Raw genomic sequence first — 19,198 nt, 5'->3', positions numbered from 1 at the left:
TGAGACTGGTATAGATAGGAAAACACCAGTTGGAATCATTTTAGTGAGTGAAGATAAATAACAAATGGAACAAGCGCAAAAGTGGGTTGTTAATGTGGGAGAAAAGCAAATGTTTGGATATCCATAGTACCACCATATATAATTAAGAAAATTTGCCCATAGTACCATTTATACCTTTTATCACAAACACTTTTTGTTCTGTTTGAGATAAACTTATGCTTCATATATACATGTTCTTATTTTGTTGCTCCTACACAAACTACCACCCATTTTCTAGAGCAAGGAGAAAAATTCATGCCCAAAGTTTCTTTAGCATCCCAACTACACAATATATTACCATGGCTGTCAGCGCTATTCTCTTTGAAGTATAAAAGCTCGGATAATTCTATCCATTGTGTAAGTTGAACTAATGTCCAAGACTTGGGATTACGGAAAACAAGAATCAATTCCACTTTAATAAGGTTTCATTAATAATAAAGTAAAAGCTCTAAATACCTAAACTAGGTGTAAGAACCCCATTGAAATGAAGTTGATTTCACAAGTGCACACACTTTCCTTCACAAGATGTAGTAGTGAATTTTGGAAAATAAAAAGGCTCTAATATTTTGCTTAATCTTGCTTGGAACTTTTATATAAATAGTTATTTTTCTCTGTTCCTCGGTATATTAGCTCATCAGTTTTTTTAACAATAAGCACAAGCACCACAACGAAATGAATCAAATTAAACACTTGAAACCACAATAAGCAAGAAAGTTCTAAAAAAAATTAAAACCCAAACTGAAAGAGCAATGTGCAATGTGAGAATAAATTTGAAAAGGGAAAGAGTAATTAGGCCTAGAATGAAGATTACCAACGACAACCTTAGCGCGGGCACGACAGCAAATGCACGACGGCATGTGCAATGGTGATGTGGGCTCAACAACTGTAGTGCGATGATGTGGGTGAGAGGACGCGCACTCGTGTGAGTGAGAAAGACAGCGAGCGCGCTGTGTTGTGGTTGTAACGGAGGTGTAACGCCCTAAAATTTCGCTAACTATAAATTAATGTTTAATTGTATTTATCGTGTTATTTGATTATATGATTGACTTGAATGAGTTGAGGTATTGTTTGAATTAGACATGTGTGATTTGCTCGATGTGGATGTTGAGTTATGTGAAGTTTTATTGACCTAAGTTGAAATTATGATATTTCAAATTTTACCTAAACCTATTCCGATAAAACCATGATCCTAGATTCGTTAACCATTGGATTGCCTTCAAATTTTGACTGTAGGTTCTTAACACATTAACAACCCACTTTAACAACCCACATTTGCTTTTCTCCCACATTAACAACCCACTTTTGCGCTTGTTCCATTTGTTATTTATCTTCACTCACTAAAATGATTCCAACCGGTGTTTTCCGATCTATACGAGTCTCACCACTATGTTGCCACCAAAATTATGATTCTTGTTTTCCGTAATCCCAAGTCTTGGACATTAGTTCAACTTACACAATGGATAGAATTATCCGAGCTTTTATACTTCAAAGAGAATAGCGCTGACAGCCATGGTAATATATTGTGTAGTTGGGATGCTAAAGAAACTTTGGGCATGAATTTTTCTCCTTGCTCTAGAAAATGGGTGGTAGTTTGTGTAGGAGCAACAAAATAAGAACATGTATATATGAAGCATAAGTTTATCTCAAACAGAACAAAAAGTGTTTGTGATAAAAGGTATAAATGTTACCATGGGCAAATTTTCTTAATTATATATGGTGGTACTATGGTTATCCAAACATTTGTTTTTCTCCCACATTAACAACCCACTTTTGCGCTTGTTCCATTTGTTATTTATCTTCGCTCACTAAAATGATTCCAACTGGTGTTTTCCTATCTATACCAGTCTCACCACTATGTTGCCACCAAAATTATGGTTCATGTGTCACAATTGCATAGCACAGCTTCTCTAATCATGCTCAATTGAAACTAGTCTTTTCTTAGAATATCTTGTTTTCATATATTTCATTAGCATGATGCTGCCTAAAGTTCATAACCTTAACTAGTTTATATAGGAATGTCTTGCAGCAAACTAAGCAATTCATCAAGTTTTGTGTGATATCTAATTATGATTCTAATCTACAAGCAACAATGTTTGGGAAAGTTTAAATCAATATAAGTTAGCATAGTCTCACAGCTCATAATATCACAAAATCTACTATTGAACTTACTATACGTAATCAATATAAGTTGACATATTGTTTGAATTAGGCATGTGTGATTTGCTTGATGTGGATGTTGAGTTATGTGAAGTTTTATTGACCTAAGTTGAAATTATGATATTTCAAATTTTACCTAAACCTATTCCGGTAAAACCACGATCCTAGATTCGTTAACCGTTGGATTGTCTTCAAATTTTGACTATAGGTTCTTAACACATGTCCCCATAATTTGACTGTTGGAATATGCAAAATAACAATTTTTAACCTCTCACTTAGCACGAGAAGTGCGCTAAGTGCAATTCCAACCCGAGAGAGAATTGCGCTAAGCAAGAATTGTCGTGCTTAGCACAAGAAGAATTACACTCAACGCAAATTTTCGCACTCAGCGCAAATCCCAACTCGAGAGGAATTGCGCTAAGCATGAAAAGTCACGCTTAGTGTCAAAAGTGGACCCCCACTTAGCGAGACAAGCTCGCTAATCGAGATCTACAAATTATAAAGATTTTTCATCATGAGAAACACGATTTCACGCCTTTCTCTCTCAAAACTCTATCCAAACCACCCTAGAATCTCCTCCACCACCCACGACCACCGGCAACCATCACGAGCCACCATTGCTTGCCACCGAACCACCACACCGAGAGGAACGTTTTAATCGGAGTAGAATATTCAAAATCCACCTAAAATATTCGGTGGAGAATGTAACAACCTGCCTCGTCGCTACGATATCACCACTCTAAACCGCGAGAATTTTAATTTTTAAATGAAAACTCCATTAATTTGCTTATGAAAAATGAAAATAATTTTTTTCTAGATATACATTCACCAAACAAGCATCATTACTTAAATGAATTCATATATATATATATATATATATATATATATATATATATATATATATATATATATACTGTGGAAGCAATGCCTTCCAAGGTTATTTTGATGATGCCAAAGAATCAAAAGTCAAGCAAATTCCAAAGATTCAAGAATGAAGTTTTCAAGAATCAAGATTCAAGAATAATCAAGATCAAGATCCAAGACTCAAGAGAAGAATCAATCAAGATAAGTATTAAAAAAGTTTTTCAAAACATTGAGTAGCACATGAAGTTTTCACAAAATCTTTTACCAAAGATTTTTACTCTCTGGTAATCAATTACTACCTTCTGATAATCGATTACCAGTAGCCAGCATTGTTTTTCAAACTGATTTACAAAGTTGTAATCGATTACCATAAACATGTAATCGATTACCAGTGTTTTAAAACATTAAGATTTTCAAAATTCAAAATAAAGAGTCACATTTGTTGATGTGTAATCGATTACACCTTAATGGTAATCAACCAGTGACTGTTTTCAAAAAATTCATTTCCAAAAGTCACAATTCTTCAAGTGACTTGTTTATGAAGATTCTTTCAAAAATCATAACTTTTTAAGTAATTAGTTTTAAAGGAATTGCCAAGAGTTACAAGTTTTGACTTGAGTCATCAAGAAATTATAAATATGTGACCTTGGCATGAAACATACTCATTCATCTCAGTCATCTCTTTCAATCAATCTTTCAATATTTTCTTTCATCTCTTTCAATAGATTTTTTCTGATTCATCTTCTCTTCATCTTTCTAAAAGTTTTTGTTCAAAACTTTCTCTTTCAAGAAAAGTTCTTTGTTCAAAAACTTGTGCTATTCATCTTTTTCATTCTCTTCTCCCTTTGCCAAAAATAATTCGCCAAGGACTAACCGCCTGAATTCTTTTTGTGTCTCTCTTCTCCCTTTTCCAAAAGAATGAAGGACTAACCGCCTGAATTCTTTTGTGTCGTGTCTCTCTTCTCCCTTTTGCCAAAAAGAATTCGACATGGACTAACCGCTTGAATTCTTTTTGTGTCTCTCTTCTCCCTTTTCCAAAAGAACAAAGGACTAACCGCCTGAAATCTTTTGTGTCTCCCTTCTCCCTTTTCAAAGAATTCAAAATGACACAGTTTGAGAATTCTTTTGATTCTTCCCATTCCCTTAAGCAAAAGATTTCAAAGGACTAACTGCCTGAGATATCTTTTGTTTCCCCTTCACAAAGTTTCAAAGGACTAACCGCCTGAGAACTTTGTCTTAACACATTGGAGGGTACATCCTTTGTGGTACAAGTAGAGGGTACATCTACTTGGGTTGTTGTGAGTGAGAACAAGAGAGGGTACATCTCTTGTGAATCAGTTCAAGTGGAGGGTACATCCACTTGGTTGTTCAAAGAGAACAAGGGAGGGTACATCCCTTGTGGATCTTTGCTTGTAAGGGATTTTACAAGATTGAAAAGAAATCTCTAGGACCGCAGGTCGCTTGGGGACTGGATGTAGGCACAGGTTGTTGCCGAACCAGTATAAATTCTTGTGTTTGTTTTCTTCTTCCCTACACTCTTTAATTTCCGCTATGCACTTTTAATTATCGCTTTTACTTTTGGTTAAGTTTCTATTAAATTAGTAAAAGCCTAATTAAATCTAGTAACATTAAGAAGGATAGATTTTTAATTAGTAAAGGTTCATTAATAATTAATTCAACCCCCCCTTCTTAATTATTCCGAGGCCACTTGATCCAACAAATACACATCATTCACATAATGGAAAGTAAATTTGTTTATACATATAATTAAATTTGTGATTTACATCCTCAATTCAACAAAAAGAATTATGAAACCATCTATGGAGGAGTTGATTAACAAAACACAACTCTCTCCCAAAATAATCCCAACGTCATCACGTCGGCTCCACAAAAGAATCTCACTTCCTGTACTCTACTGCTGACATTCTACTCCCATGAACAAAGGTTTGTGATCATCACAGGTACCAACCACATGGTACAAAAATTAATACAAAAATCAAATAACCACAATTAGTAAGAAAACATTAACAAATATCATAAGCTTACACAAATATTCATTAGTCCAACACACACTCAACAAATAGTCATCATTCGTCCATAGTTCCAATCAATCATGCTCAGTATGATGCATGCACCTGACCTCAACTCTCAAATGCAATGTGGTACCATCCCCAAGGAAATAACCTAAGCGTGTCCACACGATACTCTCACTTAGGAAAACTAGGTAGTAAGTGTCGAGGTCACCCTGTCGTGCACAGGCAACTCCCCCCCCCCCCCCCATGGTGATCAGCTTGAGTCTCAAGGGAGTTCCAAACCGAGTGACATGCCCCCAAGTACAAGTATTCCTCCTCATGAGAAACTACAAGTACTTACTGACAAAGTTTATACTATTTCCATGTCATATGAAGTATGAAACATGGACACCATCAATGCACTGACCATGGATAATTAAAGATTCTAAGCCATCCCCCTCCAGAGATGCTTAAAACTCTTTAACCACTTTATTTCCCCCACCAGGAATATCCAACAAGGTCACTACACCCCCCATGTACATACACAACATACAACGTATGAAACATGGGCACCATCAATGCACTGACCGTGGATAATTAAATATTCTAAATCATCCCCCTTCGGAGATGCTTAAAACTCTTTAACCACTCTTTTTCCCCCACCAGCGATATCTAACAAGGTCACTGCACCCCCCATGTACATACACAAGATACAACGTATGAAACATGGACACCATCAATGCATTGACCGTGGATAATTAAATATTCTAAGCCATCCCCCTTCAAAGATGCTTAAAACTCTTTTAACCACTATATTTTCCCCTCCAGGGAACAAGGTCACTGCAACCCCCCATGTACATACACAACATATATCATCATAGTGCATTTTCACATCATCAACATTTCATCTCAATGTCATTATCAACATCAGCATTGTCTCATCTCAATGTCATTCTCAACATCAACATCATCTCATTTCAATATCATTCTCAACATCAACATCATCTCATCTCAGTGACATTATCAACAACAACAATATCATCTCATATTAACATAATCATCAATAACAACATCAACTCATATTAACATAATCATCAATAACAACATCATCTCATATCAATATTATCATAAACATCAATGTCACCTCATATCAATTAATGTCATCAATAGCAATATCATCATTAAGTCGCATTTTGCATATATATATATATATATATATATATATATATATATATATATATATATATATATATATATATATATATATAGTTCATTCCTGAGATTCACACTCCCCAAGTCTTCAGACAACACAAGTCTAGTAAAAACAATAATGTCATTTATCAATAATAGACGTATTGTGACATCCTGAAAATTTCTACCCGGGATTTTGTAAAGATGCATTTTGAATGATTATATATATAAGTATTATTCAGTGTATATATATATATATATATATATATATATATATATATATATATATATATATATATATATATATATATATATATATACTCCTGGTAGAAGTAGGTATATTGGGGGAAAGATACGCGGGTTAGGCTAATTAACAAAGAAAAATCCATAACTGGATAGTTATAGATTAATTCTCAATTAATTAGTCTAAAAATTATCGTTTTGCATGCAACTTAAAATTTAACAAAACCAACCTCTGAACCACGCTCGGGGCTTCATTCTGAGCGTTTTGATATATATATTGCTTACTTTCGAAAACTGGCCCCGACGGGTGCAGAGAAACGCGAGGGACTGGAACCAGAGAAACGGCACGCAAATCGAGGCAGGATTTTAGCATTTCAAAAGGTCAGATTTTTTTCTCTTCTTGTGGCTGAGTATGAGTCACATCAAGGGAAAAAGTGGGCCCCTTTTTGCTCCACTCAAAAGAAGACATGTGGCACAACTTTTAAAAAAAAAAAAAAGAGAAAGCCTTTTCTTAAAACACAAAGCCACGTTCTCTCTCTCCTCACTCACTCAGCCAAAAGTGCAGAAGCTTTTCCCTCTCCCTCACGTTGCTTTTTCTCCCTTTCTCCTCCACCATTGAAGCTCCAACCTTTGCTCACCATTTCTGCTCCAAATCGCGAAAGGAAGCCATTTTCGGAGTCGTGAAGCGCACCTCTACGTTGTGGGACTTCAAATTTCAGGTTTGGGTAGACTTCTTCTCACATAAATTTCGTGGGTATTGGGTGTTTGGGAGACATGATGAGTAGTTTTACTAGGTTTATGCCTTATGATAGTTATTTGTGAAGAAATTTGTTGAAAGAATGCTAAACTTGTCATGTTGGGTGTGAGTCAAGCTTACCCATTCTGTTTTAGGGTTTTATGATGATGTTTGTGATGTTTGTGTGCTGAAATTGCTGATGGAAAAACTGATAGAGATGAAGGGTAGAGTTAACCTAGGGTTGAAAAGTGAGAATGTAGTGATATGAGTGGAAAAGTGTTATGCTTTGAGGGTTTGAAAAGCTAAATCTAGATTTAGTGGTAATTGGAGGTTAAAGTGAGTTAATCCTAGTTTGAAATGTCATTTAGGACTTGTGGGAAAGCTTGGGCTGTGCAAAGGAGGAAAATGAGTGACCAAAGTGAAGGCAAGAGCCATTTCTAGGGTAAATTGGGTGTTGAGGAGTCAAATTTTGATTCGGTGGAGTTTTCATCGTAAAACCAGTTTGAGCGAGTTTAGATTAATGTTATAGACTTGTGTGAGATGAGAGTTTGCTCCAAAATTACCCCATTCTCATTTTCACTTCTCAAACCTTGAAAATCCACTAAAATGAGGGGTTTTAGATACCTAGATTTTGAATTGCTTTGGTCTGAAGCTTGTCTTTGATTTAGATATGATTTATACTTGATTTAGGACTTTTAGGATCCAATTTGGGCAAAATTGGATGAGGGCAAGAGTGATTTCGAAAATCTGCACTATTATGCAGAATTTTGTTGTTGAAATGTGCAGCAGGATTTTGTGCTTGTGCAGAAAATGCTTATGCATTGCTGGTTGTGGAAAGGGTTGTATATATTGGGTTCTGGACGTTTTCTAACAGATCCCAACGGTCAAAATGTAGACTTATGTACTAGGGACCTCCAATAAAATTTTCGAGTCGATCCAACGGTGAACAAATTGGAACGAAGAGAATGTTACTGGGGTATTTGAGTAAGGAAAGTTGCGGTATTGGTTTGTGTTTTGGGCAGAGTTTTCTGCCTCTGCCCTGTTTTCTTGGTTTTGATAGTTTATGATGTTTGGATGTTGAATTGCTTGGATGTTGTGGAAGCTTGGAGGGATTGATGGGGACCCGGTGTTGAGAAGAACGAGGATAAGGGCTACGTGGGAGTACGTGAGCTCAATTGAAGGTGGGAAACTGGGGATGGTGGATTTATGTGTGATTTGTGGACGTGGAGAGTTGACTTGCACCATCGCCCGACCGCCACCTAGTACCACATATGACGGGTACCCCATAATCCTACAAGCTTGAAGTGAGAAAGTGTGGAAGAGTCAGTCTTCCTACTTTTATTCGTTGACCATAGAGTGGTACCTGGAGATATGTCGCGGGGGTCAGGAGACCTTGGGGACGTCAGGTGGGGTGCTATTGCCCAAAACCAAGCTTGACCAATCCCGACCCAACCCAGGCATAGTCAATCAGTGAGAACCTGTGATGTACCTAAACAGGCGAGCTCCTGGCAGTCAACCGATAAAAGAACAAAGACCACAAAGCAAGGAGGCTTGTGTGGTGGCTGGCCAGCTATGAATCTTGAGTGGTAGTTGGAATATGGCCTCTGGTAATCGATTACCAAGGGTGTGTAATCGATTACAAGGCTTAAAAATGAAGACAGGAAGTTAAGATGGTCTCTGGTAATCGATTACCAATGGTGTGTAATCGATTACCAGGCCTTAAAATGGGGTCAGGAAGTTGAGATGGCCTCTGGTAATCGATTACCAAGGGGTGTAATCGATTACCAGGCTTAGAAATAGACACAGTATGTTGAGGAGGCCTCTGGTAATCGATTACCAATACTGTGTAATTGATTACACAGAGTAACTGGTCACTGGTAATCGATTACCAGTTATGCGTGATCGATTACACAGTGCATATTGCAGGTTTCCATGTTCTGAAGCTGTGTAACTCGAGTTTGGCCTCTGGTAATCGATTACCAATGTTGTGTAATCGATTACCAAAGATGAAAAGCCTTGAGGCACACCTTTTAATTACATGTAGTGGTTATGGGACGCATTGTGTTGCTACTGTAGTTAGATCTCTCGTGAAAGAGTCTACCCCCCTTTCTTTTATTTCTTGTAGATCGCAATGGCAGCGCAATTAATCCATGACCGAGTGGAGATGGAGTGCCTAGAGGGAGTTTGGGAGACCCTCGAAGGCAATTCAAGGTGCCGATTCCGGGGCACGATTCGATTCACGGCTACTTCATTAGTACATCCAGAGGAACCAGCACGCACGCTTCAGCGCACTGTGGAGTGGATATTACCTACACCTACTCCATATCGACTAGTGGAGCCAGTCCAAGTGATAGAGGTGACGACATCTGAGGAAGACCCTGAAGAGGACCCAGAGGAGCTACCTCCTGAGCCTGCTGTGGATGCTCTTGACTTTCCAGATGGTGATGAGGACCCACTCCTTGAGGTGGATTCTCCCGAGGACGTCATGTCGGCATCTGAGGCAGACTCTACGGAGGAGAGTGGTCCTGGGGGGATAGCGACTAGTGGAGGTTCTTCATCATAGCAGACGGCTCCTTAGACTAGGTTTATATACTTTTTGGGGGTGGGTGTATCTAGTACAGACTGTTAGGTTTACTCTTTTGGTTTTTGTATGGGTAGACCTATTGTATAGGAATTTGATGATTGTATACATATGGCTGAAGCCACCATAGTGGATACCTTTGCTCTGGATGTCACTATGTATTTTGCAAAACTCCCATATTTTGGACAACTTTAGATGATGAATGTACTTATGTTTAATCTTGTTATTTGAAAAGAATGTGTTAACAAACTTTATTTGAAAGAGAGTTCACCAATCGTATTTTATTTTATTATTTTACACGTGACGACCTAAAATGATGGCTGGTATACTTCTATTTTTTTTAAAGAGCAAAATATTTTAGAGGTTATGTGTGATCAGAAAGAAATGACTCCGAATAGAGTTGTGAACTGGCCATTCAGGACTCTATAGTGATGATTTTCCTTCTGAACTTAATTACTGTGAAAAAGAGAAAGAAACGAAAAAGAAAAAGAAAAAAAAATTCCCATGGTTTTTGTTATTTAAATCATTACTATTAAGCCAGTCATTATTTGGGGACGCCACACGTATTGCATCCCATTAGTCAAAAACATTGTTTTTCTTGAAAACCAGCATGCAACAGGGACAAGCATACGTCCTCATAGTTAGGTTCCCTGACCCCAACTATGGTATTAAAAATTATAAATGATAATAAACTCCCTTCACCTATCTTGAGCTCTCCGTCAATTCCTCTTTGCGTCGCTCAGAGGTCTCTCTCATTCACCCTCGTCAGTCCAAACGCAAGGTTCTACATACCAAATTGAAGGAAATTAAGTATAGATTTCAAAAACAAGGTTAATAACAATATTCAGAGTCAAATACCCCTGTCAAAACATAAAGGGTTGAAGGGTGTTTCAGATTCTACTAAAAGGAGACGTCATTTTGAAATTCCACTCACGCCAACATGATCGAGGTTCAATGAAGGTCATGAAAATAACATCAATGTTATAAAAAGATAACTTACAATATCTCATTTTAAAGGGTTTTTCAAAGGAAGTGTAAAAACACCCTATTATAGTACCCAACATGAGAGATATTAAGAGAAACTCAAACTAACTAAGAGAAAGGCTTAGAAGTCAAGATTATCTCAGAGAAACTACGAAATGAAGGATTGGGGGAATTTTCAACACTGAATCCTTGAGGAGGATTCTGAGGATTCCACTTCGATTACAACGTTCTTCTTGGTGTGGAGGTTCGACGGCAAGCAACGGCGGCTCGTGGTGGCCACCGGTGCTTGTGGGTGGTGGAGAAAAAGTTGTTAGGGTTTGGGTGGGCGTTTGGAGGGAAGGATAGGGGGAAAAATTGTGTTTTTAAAGCCGAAGAACGTATTTATAATCTACAGATCTCGCTTAGTGAGCTTGTCTCGCTAAGCGGGAGTCCACTTTTCGCGCTTAGCGCGACAATTTGCACTGAGCATAACTCCCTCTGCACTAATTCTCGCTCAGCACAATTCCCTCTCGAGTTGGAATTGCACTGAGCATGCTAATTCTTGCTCAGCGTAATTCCTTCTCGGGTTGGAATTGCGCTTAGGGCACCCCTCGCGCATAGCAAGATAATAGAAGTTGTTATTGTTGGATCGAGTGGCCTCAGAATAATTAAGAAGCGGGGGTTGAATTAATTATTCCTAAACTTTTACCAATTAAAAAATTACTCTTTTAAGGCTTTTACTAAATTGTTAAGAGAATGAGGAGTAGAAGAGAAACTTAACAAAAAGTAAAAGCGGAAATTAAATGCACAGCGGAAAGTAAAAGAGTAGGGAAGAAGGAAACAAACACACAAGAGTTTTATACTGGTTCGGCAACAACCCGTGCCTACATCCAGTCCCCAAGCGACCTGCGGTCCATGAGATTTCTTTCAACCTTGTAAAAATCCTTTTACAAGCAAAGATCCACAAGGGATGTACCCTCCCTTGTTCTCTTTGAACCTAGTGGATGTACCCTCCACTAGAACTGATCCACAAGAGATGTACCCTCTCTTGTTCTCAGTCAAACCCAAGTAGATGTACCCTCTACTTGTACCACAAAGGGTGTACCCTCCAATGTGTTGAGACAAAGATCTCAGGCTGTTAAACCTTTGATACTTTGTGAATGGGGATACAAAAGAATTCTCAGGCAGTTAGTCCTTTGAACACTTTTGTATTAGGGAATGGGAAGAATCAAAAGAATTCTCAGACTGTGTCGTTTTGAATTCTTTGGCAAGGGAGAAGGGAGACACAAAAGAATTCAGGCGGTTAGTCCTTTGTTCTTTTGGAAAAGGTAGAAGAGAGACACAAAAAGAATTCAGGCGGTTAGTCCTTGGCGAATTCTTTTTGGCAAAGGGATAAGAGAATGAAAAGATGAATAGCACAAGTTTTCAAGGTTTAGAAAACCAGAAAACTTCAGAAAGCTTTTGGTACAAAGAAGAAGAAGAAGTTCAAAGAGATTCAAGGCTTGTAAAGGATTGTATGAAAAGTAAAAGTATTGAATGAATTAATTGAATTTGCAAAACAAACCCTTGCTTTTATAGACTCTTCGTGTCTGGTCAAGAAGACCATTTAGAAGAGTTATAACTTTTAGAAAACTTGAAACCAATTTGAAAAAGTCAAAAACCTTTTGAAGAGTTACATCTTTTGATTTTTTCAGAAACAGTCACTGGTAATCGATTACCAAATAAGTGCAATCGATTACACAAAGCTTTTGAGTGAAAGGATGTGACTCTTCATATTTAAATTTGAATTTCAACGTTCAAGGGCACTGGTAATCGATTACCAAAACATTGTAATCAATTACAGCCTTTTGAAAATAATTGGAATGTTGTAAATTCAGTTTGAAAACTTTTTCAAACTCATTTTGCTACTGTTAATCGATTACAACAATATGGTAATTGATTACCAGAGAGTAAAAACTCTTTGGTAATGGTTTTTTCAAAAACACATGGCTATTCAAAGTTTTGAAAAAACTTTTTAATACTTATCTTGATTGAGTCTTTTCTTCATTCTTGAATCTTGAGTCTTGAATCTTGATCTTGATTCTTGAGATCTTGAATCTTGAATCTTGAATCTTGATTCTTGATTCTAGGCTTTCTTCTTGAGTCTTGAATTCTTCTTGATTCTTGAACTCTTGAATTCTTCTTGATTCACTTGAGTTGTTCTTTGATTGATCTTTGAGCTTTTTGTTCATCACCTTTGTCATATTGTTATCATCAAAACACCTTTGAATCACATTCACCATGAAGCCTTGCTTCTATAGTTATTTTCAAAATCCCAACGGTTAGACTGTGGAGAATTCTCTTAGGAAGCTCCAGCCAAAATTTGAAGACAATTCAATGGTTAACGAATCTGAGATCTTGATTTTACTGAAATAGGTTTAGGTAAAATTTGAAATCTCATACTTTCAACTTAGCTCAATAAAACTCCACATAACTCAGCATCCACATTAAGAAATTCACACACAACTAATTCAAGCCATACCTCAACTCATTCAAGTCAACCATATAGTCAAATAACACGATAAATACAATTAAACATTGATTTATAATTAGTAATATTTCAGGGTGTTATAGAGAACATTCCCCCAATCCTTTCTTTCATAACTTCTCAGAGGTAATCTTGACTTCTAAGCTTTTCTCCTAATTAGTTTGAGCTTCTCTTAGTGTCCCTTGTGTTTTGGGCAATGTACAAGTTATCTTTTTATAAAATTGATGTTATTTTCGTGACCTTTCACTGAACCCGGTCACATTGGCGTGATCGAAACTTCAAAATGATGTCTCCTTTTATGTTTTGACAAGGGTAATTGACCTCGAATGTTGTTATTAACCTTGTTTTTTAAATCTTTACTAAATTTCCTTCGATTTGGTATGTAGAACCTTGCGTTTGGACTGACAAACGTGAAGAAGAGAGGTCTTTGAACGACACAAAGAGGAACCAGCGGAGAGCTCATGATAGGTTAAGGGAGTTTATGATAATTTTATGGCTTTGATACCATAATTGGGTTCCAAGAACCCAATTATGGGAATGTATGTTTGTCCCTATGTATGTTGGTTTTCAAAAAAAAATGTTTTCGACTAATGGGATGCGATACGTCTGTTATTGATAAATGACATTATTATTTTTATTAGACTTGTGTTGTTTGAAGACCTGAAAAGTGTGAATCTTAGGCATGAACTATATATGTATGTATGTGTGGAATGTGATTTATTGATGATATTAATTTATATGAGGTGACGTTGACGTTTATGATAATGTTGATAAAGAATGATGTTGTTATTGAAGATGATATTGATAATAATTGATACGAGACGATGTTGGTGTTTATGATTATATTGATATGAGATGATGTTGTTATTGATGATTATGTTGATATGAGATGATGTTGTTGTTGTTGATAATGTCATTAAGATGGAATGATGTTGATATTGAGATGAGATGATGTTTATGTTGATAATGACATTGAGATAAGATGTTATTGATGTTGAAAATGTCATTGAGATGATGTATGTTGTGTATGTACATGGGGGGTGCAGTGACCATGATGGATATCCCTGGTGGGAGAAATAGAGTGGTTAAATAGTTTTAAGCATCTCTGGAGGGGAATGACTCAGAATCTTTAATTATCCACGGTCAATGTATTGATGGTACCCATGTTTCATACTTCATATTGCACGGAAATAGTATAAACTTTGTCAGTAAGTACTTGTAGTTTCTCGTGAGGGAAAATACTTGTACTTGGGGGCATGTCACTCAGTTTGAAACTTCCTTGAGACTCAAGTTGATCACCATGGGGGGGGGGGGATTTTCCTGTGCACGACAGGGTGACCTCGACACTTACTGTCTAGTTTTCCTAAGTGAGAGTGTCGTGTGGACACGCTTAGGCTATTTCCTGACAAATTGTACCATATTGCATTCGAGAGTTAATGTCAGATGCATACATCATACTGAGCATGATTGATTGAAATTATGGAAGGTTGATGACTACTTGTTGAGTGTATGTTGGACTAATAAATGTTTATGTATGATTATGGTATATGTTAACGTTTTCTTACTAATCATGGTCATTTGATTTTTGCGTTAATTTCTTTTATAATAAACTCACCCTTACAATTTTTGTACCATGTGATTGGTACCTGTGATGATCGTGAACCTTTGTTCGTAGGAGTATATGGATAGTAATAGAGTACGTGAAGTGAGATTCTTTTGTGAAGTCGTCAAGCCGATGTGATGACGTTGAGATTATTTTGGAAGAGAGTTGTGTTTTGTTAATCAATTCCTCTGTAGCTGGTTCTATAATTCTTTTTTAAAATGAGGATGTAAATCATAGATTATTTATATGTATGAACTAATTTACTTTCTATTATATGAATGATGTGTACTGAATTAATATATTTATATATTCATTTAAGTAATTGTGCGTTGTTTGGTGAATGTATATCGCGAAAAATTTACTTTCATTTTTCATAAGCAAATTAACGGAGTTTTCATTTAAAAATTAAAATTTACACGCTTTAGAGTAGTGATATCGTCGTGACGAGGCGAGTTGTTACTAGAGGCCTATGCGTGACAACAACATGGGTGTGACAAGGGCCACATGCGACGACAGCGTGGGTGATTGAGTGAGTGAGAGGAAGAAGAGTGCTATAAAAAACGTGAGTAAGACGACTAGGGTTTGGTTCTTTTTGTTTTGGGTGAAATTTAAATTTCTTATGCATACATATTTCATGGGTAAAATCCATGGGTAAAATTTAAATTTTCGACAGAACTAAATTTATGGGTAAAAATCCATTAGTAATTTATACTTTTTGACGGAAAAATTGTTCGTCAATAAATTCCCTCGGTAATTCAAACATTTTCAACGGAATTCAATCTTTCCATCGGTAATAACAATTTTTTTTGTAGTGTACTTATACTTTAAAATTATTTAAATATTTTTATTATATATAAAGTAAAATGTTCTAATTTATGATAAACACATGTTTCAAAATTATTTATTTTAGTATAGGATGAGTTCTAGGGTGTACCATCCCGGTACATCACTTATATTCACCACTATTATCTTACATCTTCCACCCTAGTTTCCTCCTCTCTCTCCAAATCTGCTCCATTAGTCAATATGAGATGCCACTGAAGGTAGACGCATTACCACCCACCATAGTCATTCCCCTATTGTCAAAACCCACCACCACTAGACGTTGTGAGCCATTGCCAATTGAGTGTAAACACCAATTAAAAAAATTTAGAAAAGGTGAGTTGAACATATACAATGGTCACTAGAAGTATCGATAATGAGAGTATATTGCATGGGTTTTTAAGCTTGTGAAAAGGGGGGGGGGGGGGGGAGGTACCACGAAGGACATTGATAGTTGTTAAGAGGGATCTCATGGTAAATTAATATCTTTGAAATTTTGAGCTTTAATCAAGTTAAATGACATTAAGTGATCCATGTAATATACATCATATATATACTAGGATAAGCCTTATGTTGATGTAAAATAGATATTTAAAGTGGAGTGGACCAATGAGTTGTTTAAACTAAATGGATTTTTTTGCTCAACCCTAATTTTTAATAATTTGTATGAAGAGATAATAGAAATTATCCACAGGAAAGAGAAAAATCTGGGCTATATTATTAATGACACACATGTAAAGTATATATATATATATATATTCGGTAAATCACACATCTCTTTTAAAGTATCGATATGTGCTTATCGGAAAGGTAATATGTTAGGGGACATTTGGTAGTCAGAAAGTTTTTATATATTTGGGAATTATGATTCCTGAGAAATTCGATTACTAGGAATCATGATGTCTGTAAATATGTAAAATACGTTTAATCAATCTTAATATATTTTTTGAGAAATAAAGATTCTCATGGTTGGTTACATAACTTTCCTGTGTATATAATAATTTTTTACAAATATACCCTTCATTAAAAAATGCATCTTAATGATTGAATCATCTCCTCAACAACTTTCACATTTTTTATTTTTATTTTTTTTCCTTTGTATTCATAGAATCACTTTATGGAAGTCAATGATTGACTATTATGGTCAAAATTGGCATGGCAATAGAAAAATTCAAGTGATCTATATCAAGTAATGCTTAACAAGGACAATGTCAAATATAAAAACTTTAGACAACGAGAAACACCTCAAAGTTATTCCATGTAAAGTAGGTCAAATTTAGTTTTTTGTTAAACTGCGTAAGTAAATCTGTACTTAGGCCTTCAATGAACCTTATTTGGGCTAGAGGTTTGAATATACTTGACATACCAATTTCCAATTATGTTAGATTTTTAATTATTGAGGTTCATAAATTTTGACCAGAAAAAAAAAAGTTCAGATAAAGAACTCAAGTTCAGAATTTGCCATGGCGCGATGGCTGCTTTGAATGAAGATGTAGACAGAGGATCATATGAACCAAGGGCTATTGTTGTTGAATACTCATTCGCAGTACAGTTTACTGATAATTCCATTGAAGAATCAGATGAGGGCTAGGAACAGTGGCTTAAAGATGGTTGTATATCAAGTTCATTAACACATTTACTGATAGGGGGGGTCTATCTTATCCAAATTTTCTTTCAACAGTTTAATTGTGTATAAGTTAATTAATGAATTTCTTGTGTCTATTTTGTTGATAATTGATTGTCATTGATCTTATGTTATCAGTATCTGTGTTAGGATATGAATTTCTTGTGTGTATTTGGTTCACTTGAGAGAGCATTCTGCTACCATTACAAGCTTTTTCTATTCTGTTGATCATTCTTTGCATCTTATTTTTTATCAATTTAGCTACTTTCCTGGATCCGGATCGTCTCCAGCTCCTCTCCAGCCAAACTTCTGACCGTTCAATTATAGGAGATTATATTTTGATATTATTCCTGATATTATATTTATTATTTAAAAAATTATTTTTCTATTAATCAGTAATTGATTGATGTTGTAATCAATATCAAACCAATATTGACTGTTAGATGAATCTGACAGCTGAAAAATTAAAAACCAATGAAAACTGTGAACCCAGAGCAAAGTGTGGACCTGTCACTTTCGATTAGCATGATTCTGATAATGTTGATGAGGTTTCCATGATTCCTTCATTGCTTGGCATATGGTAATGGGAGCAACTTGGACCCATTCTCCTCCAACATTTGGGTAGCTGATAAAGGAAAGGGAAGGGAAGGCCTCTTAAATGATGTGCTCAGTGTTACTGCTCCTAAGGTGCTTGAGAAGAAGCTTGAGGTCAAGAACATTGAGATCAGTGGCTGAACTTGAAGTTAAGCTGGGAGTGAGATGAGATCAAATAAAAATCTAAATTAATTAATTAATTTATTTTGAACAAGATAGATTTATAAAAGCTTAGCTTGGCTAGCGTCCAACTAGTCTGGTATGATCATTTAATAGCATGGGTTCAAATTGGGGTCTGCAACTCCATTTACGGCCACAAAATATTACTGTTGCAGAGCTGTCCACAATTGTGGTGTGAAATTCAATCACACAAAATACCACAATCCATATGCAACATAGCTGAAAAGGGAACCTAATAGAACTCAATGGAACCTTGGCTCCATTCTATTCGACTTTTTTGTCAAAAAAAGAGAGACTCATTTAAATATTCTATTCTAACTTGTAAGTGCCAATGATCAAATGAGTGTGGCTGTATGGGATGTTGGGAGAGACCAAATCTTAAAATGAATGAAAATTTATACTATCTTGCAAATAAAAGATATACCAAATAATAAGATTAATTGTAAAATTCCTTTCTACATTCGGTGCAACCATATAATAATTTCACGCCACAACGACTGCCATCTGCATCACAACAGTCGCAATGGCCACAACAGCAATCACAATTGCAACTGCAGTTTAAGTCCATGTTTAATAGAAATCTTGTATAATAGGTGATAGATTAATTTCTTCAAGTGGGGAAACGATTCTTCTTCTCAACAACAGTATTCGCAGACATATATGATTGAATCCAGAATCATATAGTGACCATAGCTTTATCTGATTGTATATGTTTCTGTGGATAAGGTGAGATTTCATTTTCAAATGTTTGAGTTGATTCTCATACATGAAGGGACTATTGCGATAATATTGCTTAGACTTGGATCAAACTTCCCAGATTCTTGAGGTCAAAACTCCAATTGTTAAATCAAGTCATTATTCTATGTACCAAAATTCAACTTTGCAAAAAAGTAATGCAGTATAAATAATCATTTGACAATGCAGCAATTCAGTTACCATTTTTCAACTTTCCGGGCAAAATCCCTTTCAAGCTGTCAAGCAAATTTCTTTATCCAAATTTCTGATGATGTTACAAATTGAGATTCACCTATTAGCATCTTTAATTTGAACATGCTTCAGCCC

This window comes from Glycine soja, chromosome 3 (genome assembly GCF_004193775.1).
Source record: "Glycine soja cultivar W05 chromosome 3, ASM419377v2, whole genome shotgun sequence".
NCBI classification, from domain to species: domain Eukaryota; kingdom Viridiplantae; phylum Streptophyta; class Magnoliopsida; order Fabales; family Fabaceae; genus Glycine; species Glycine soja.
This window is presented reverse-complemented; position numbering follows the sequence as displayed.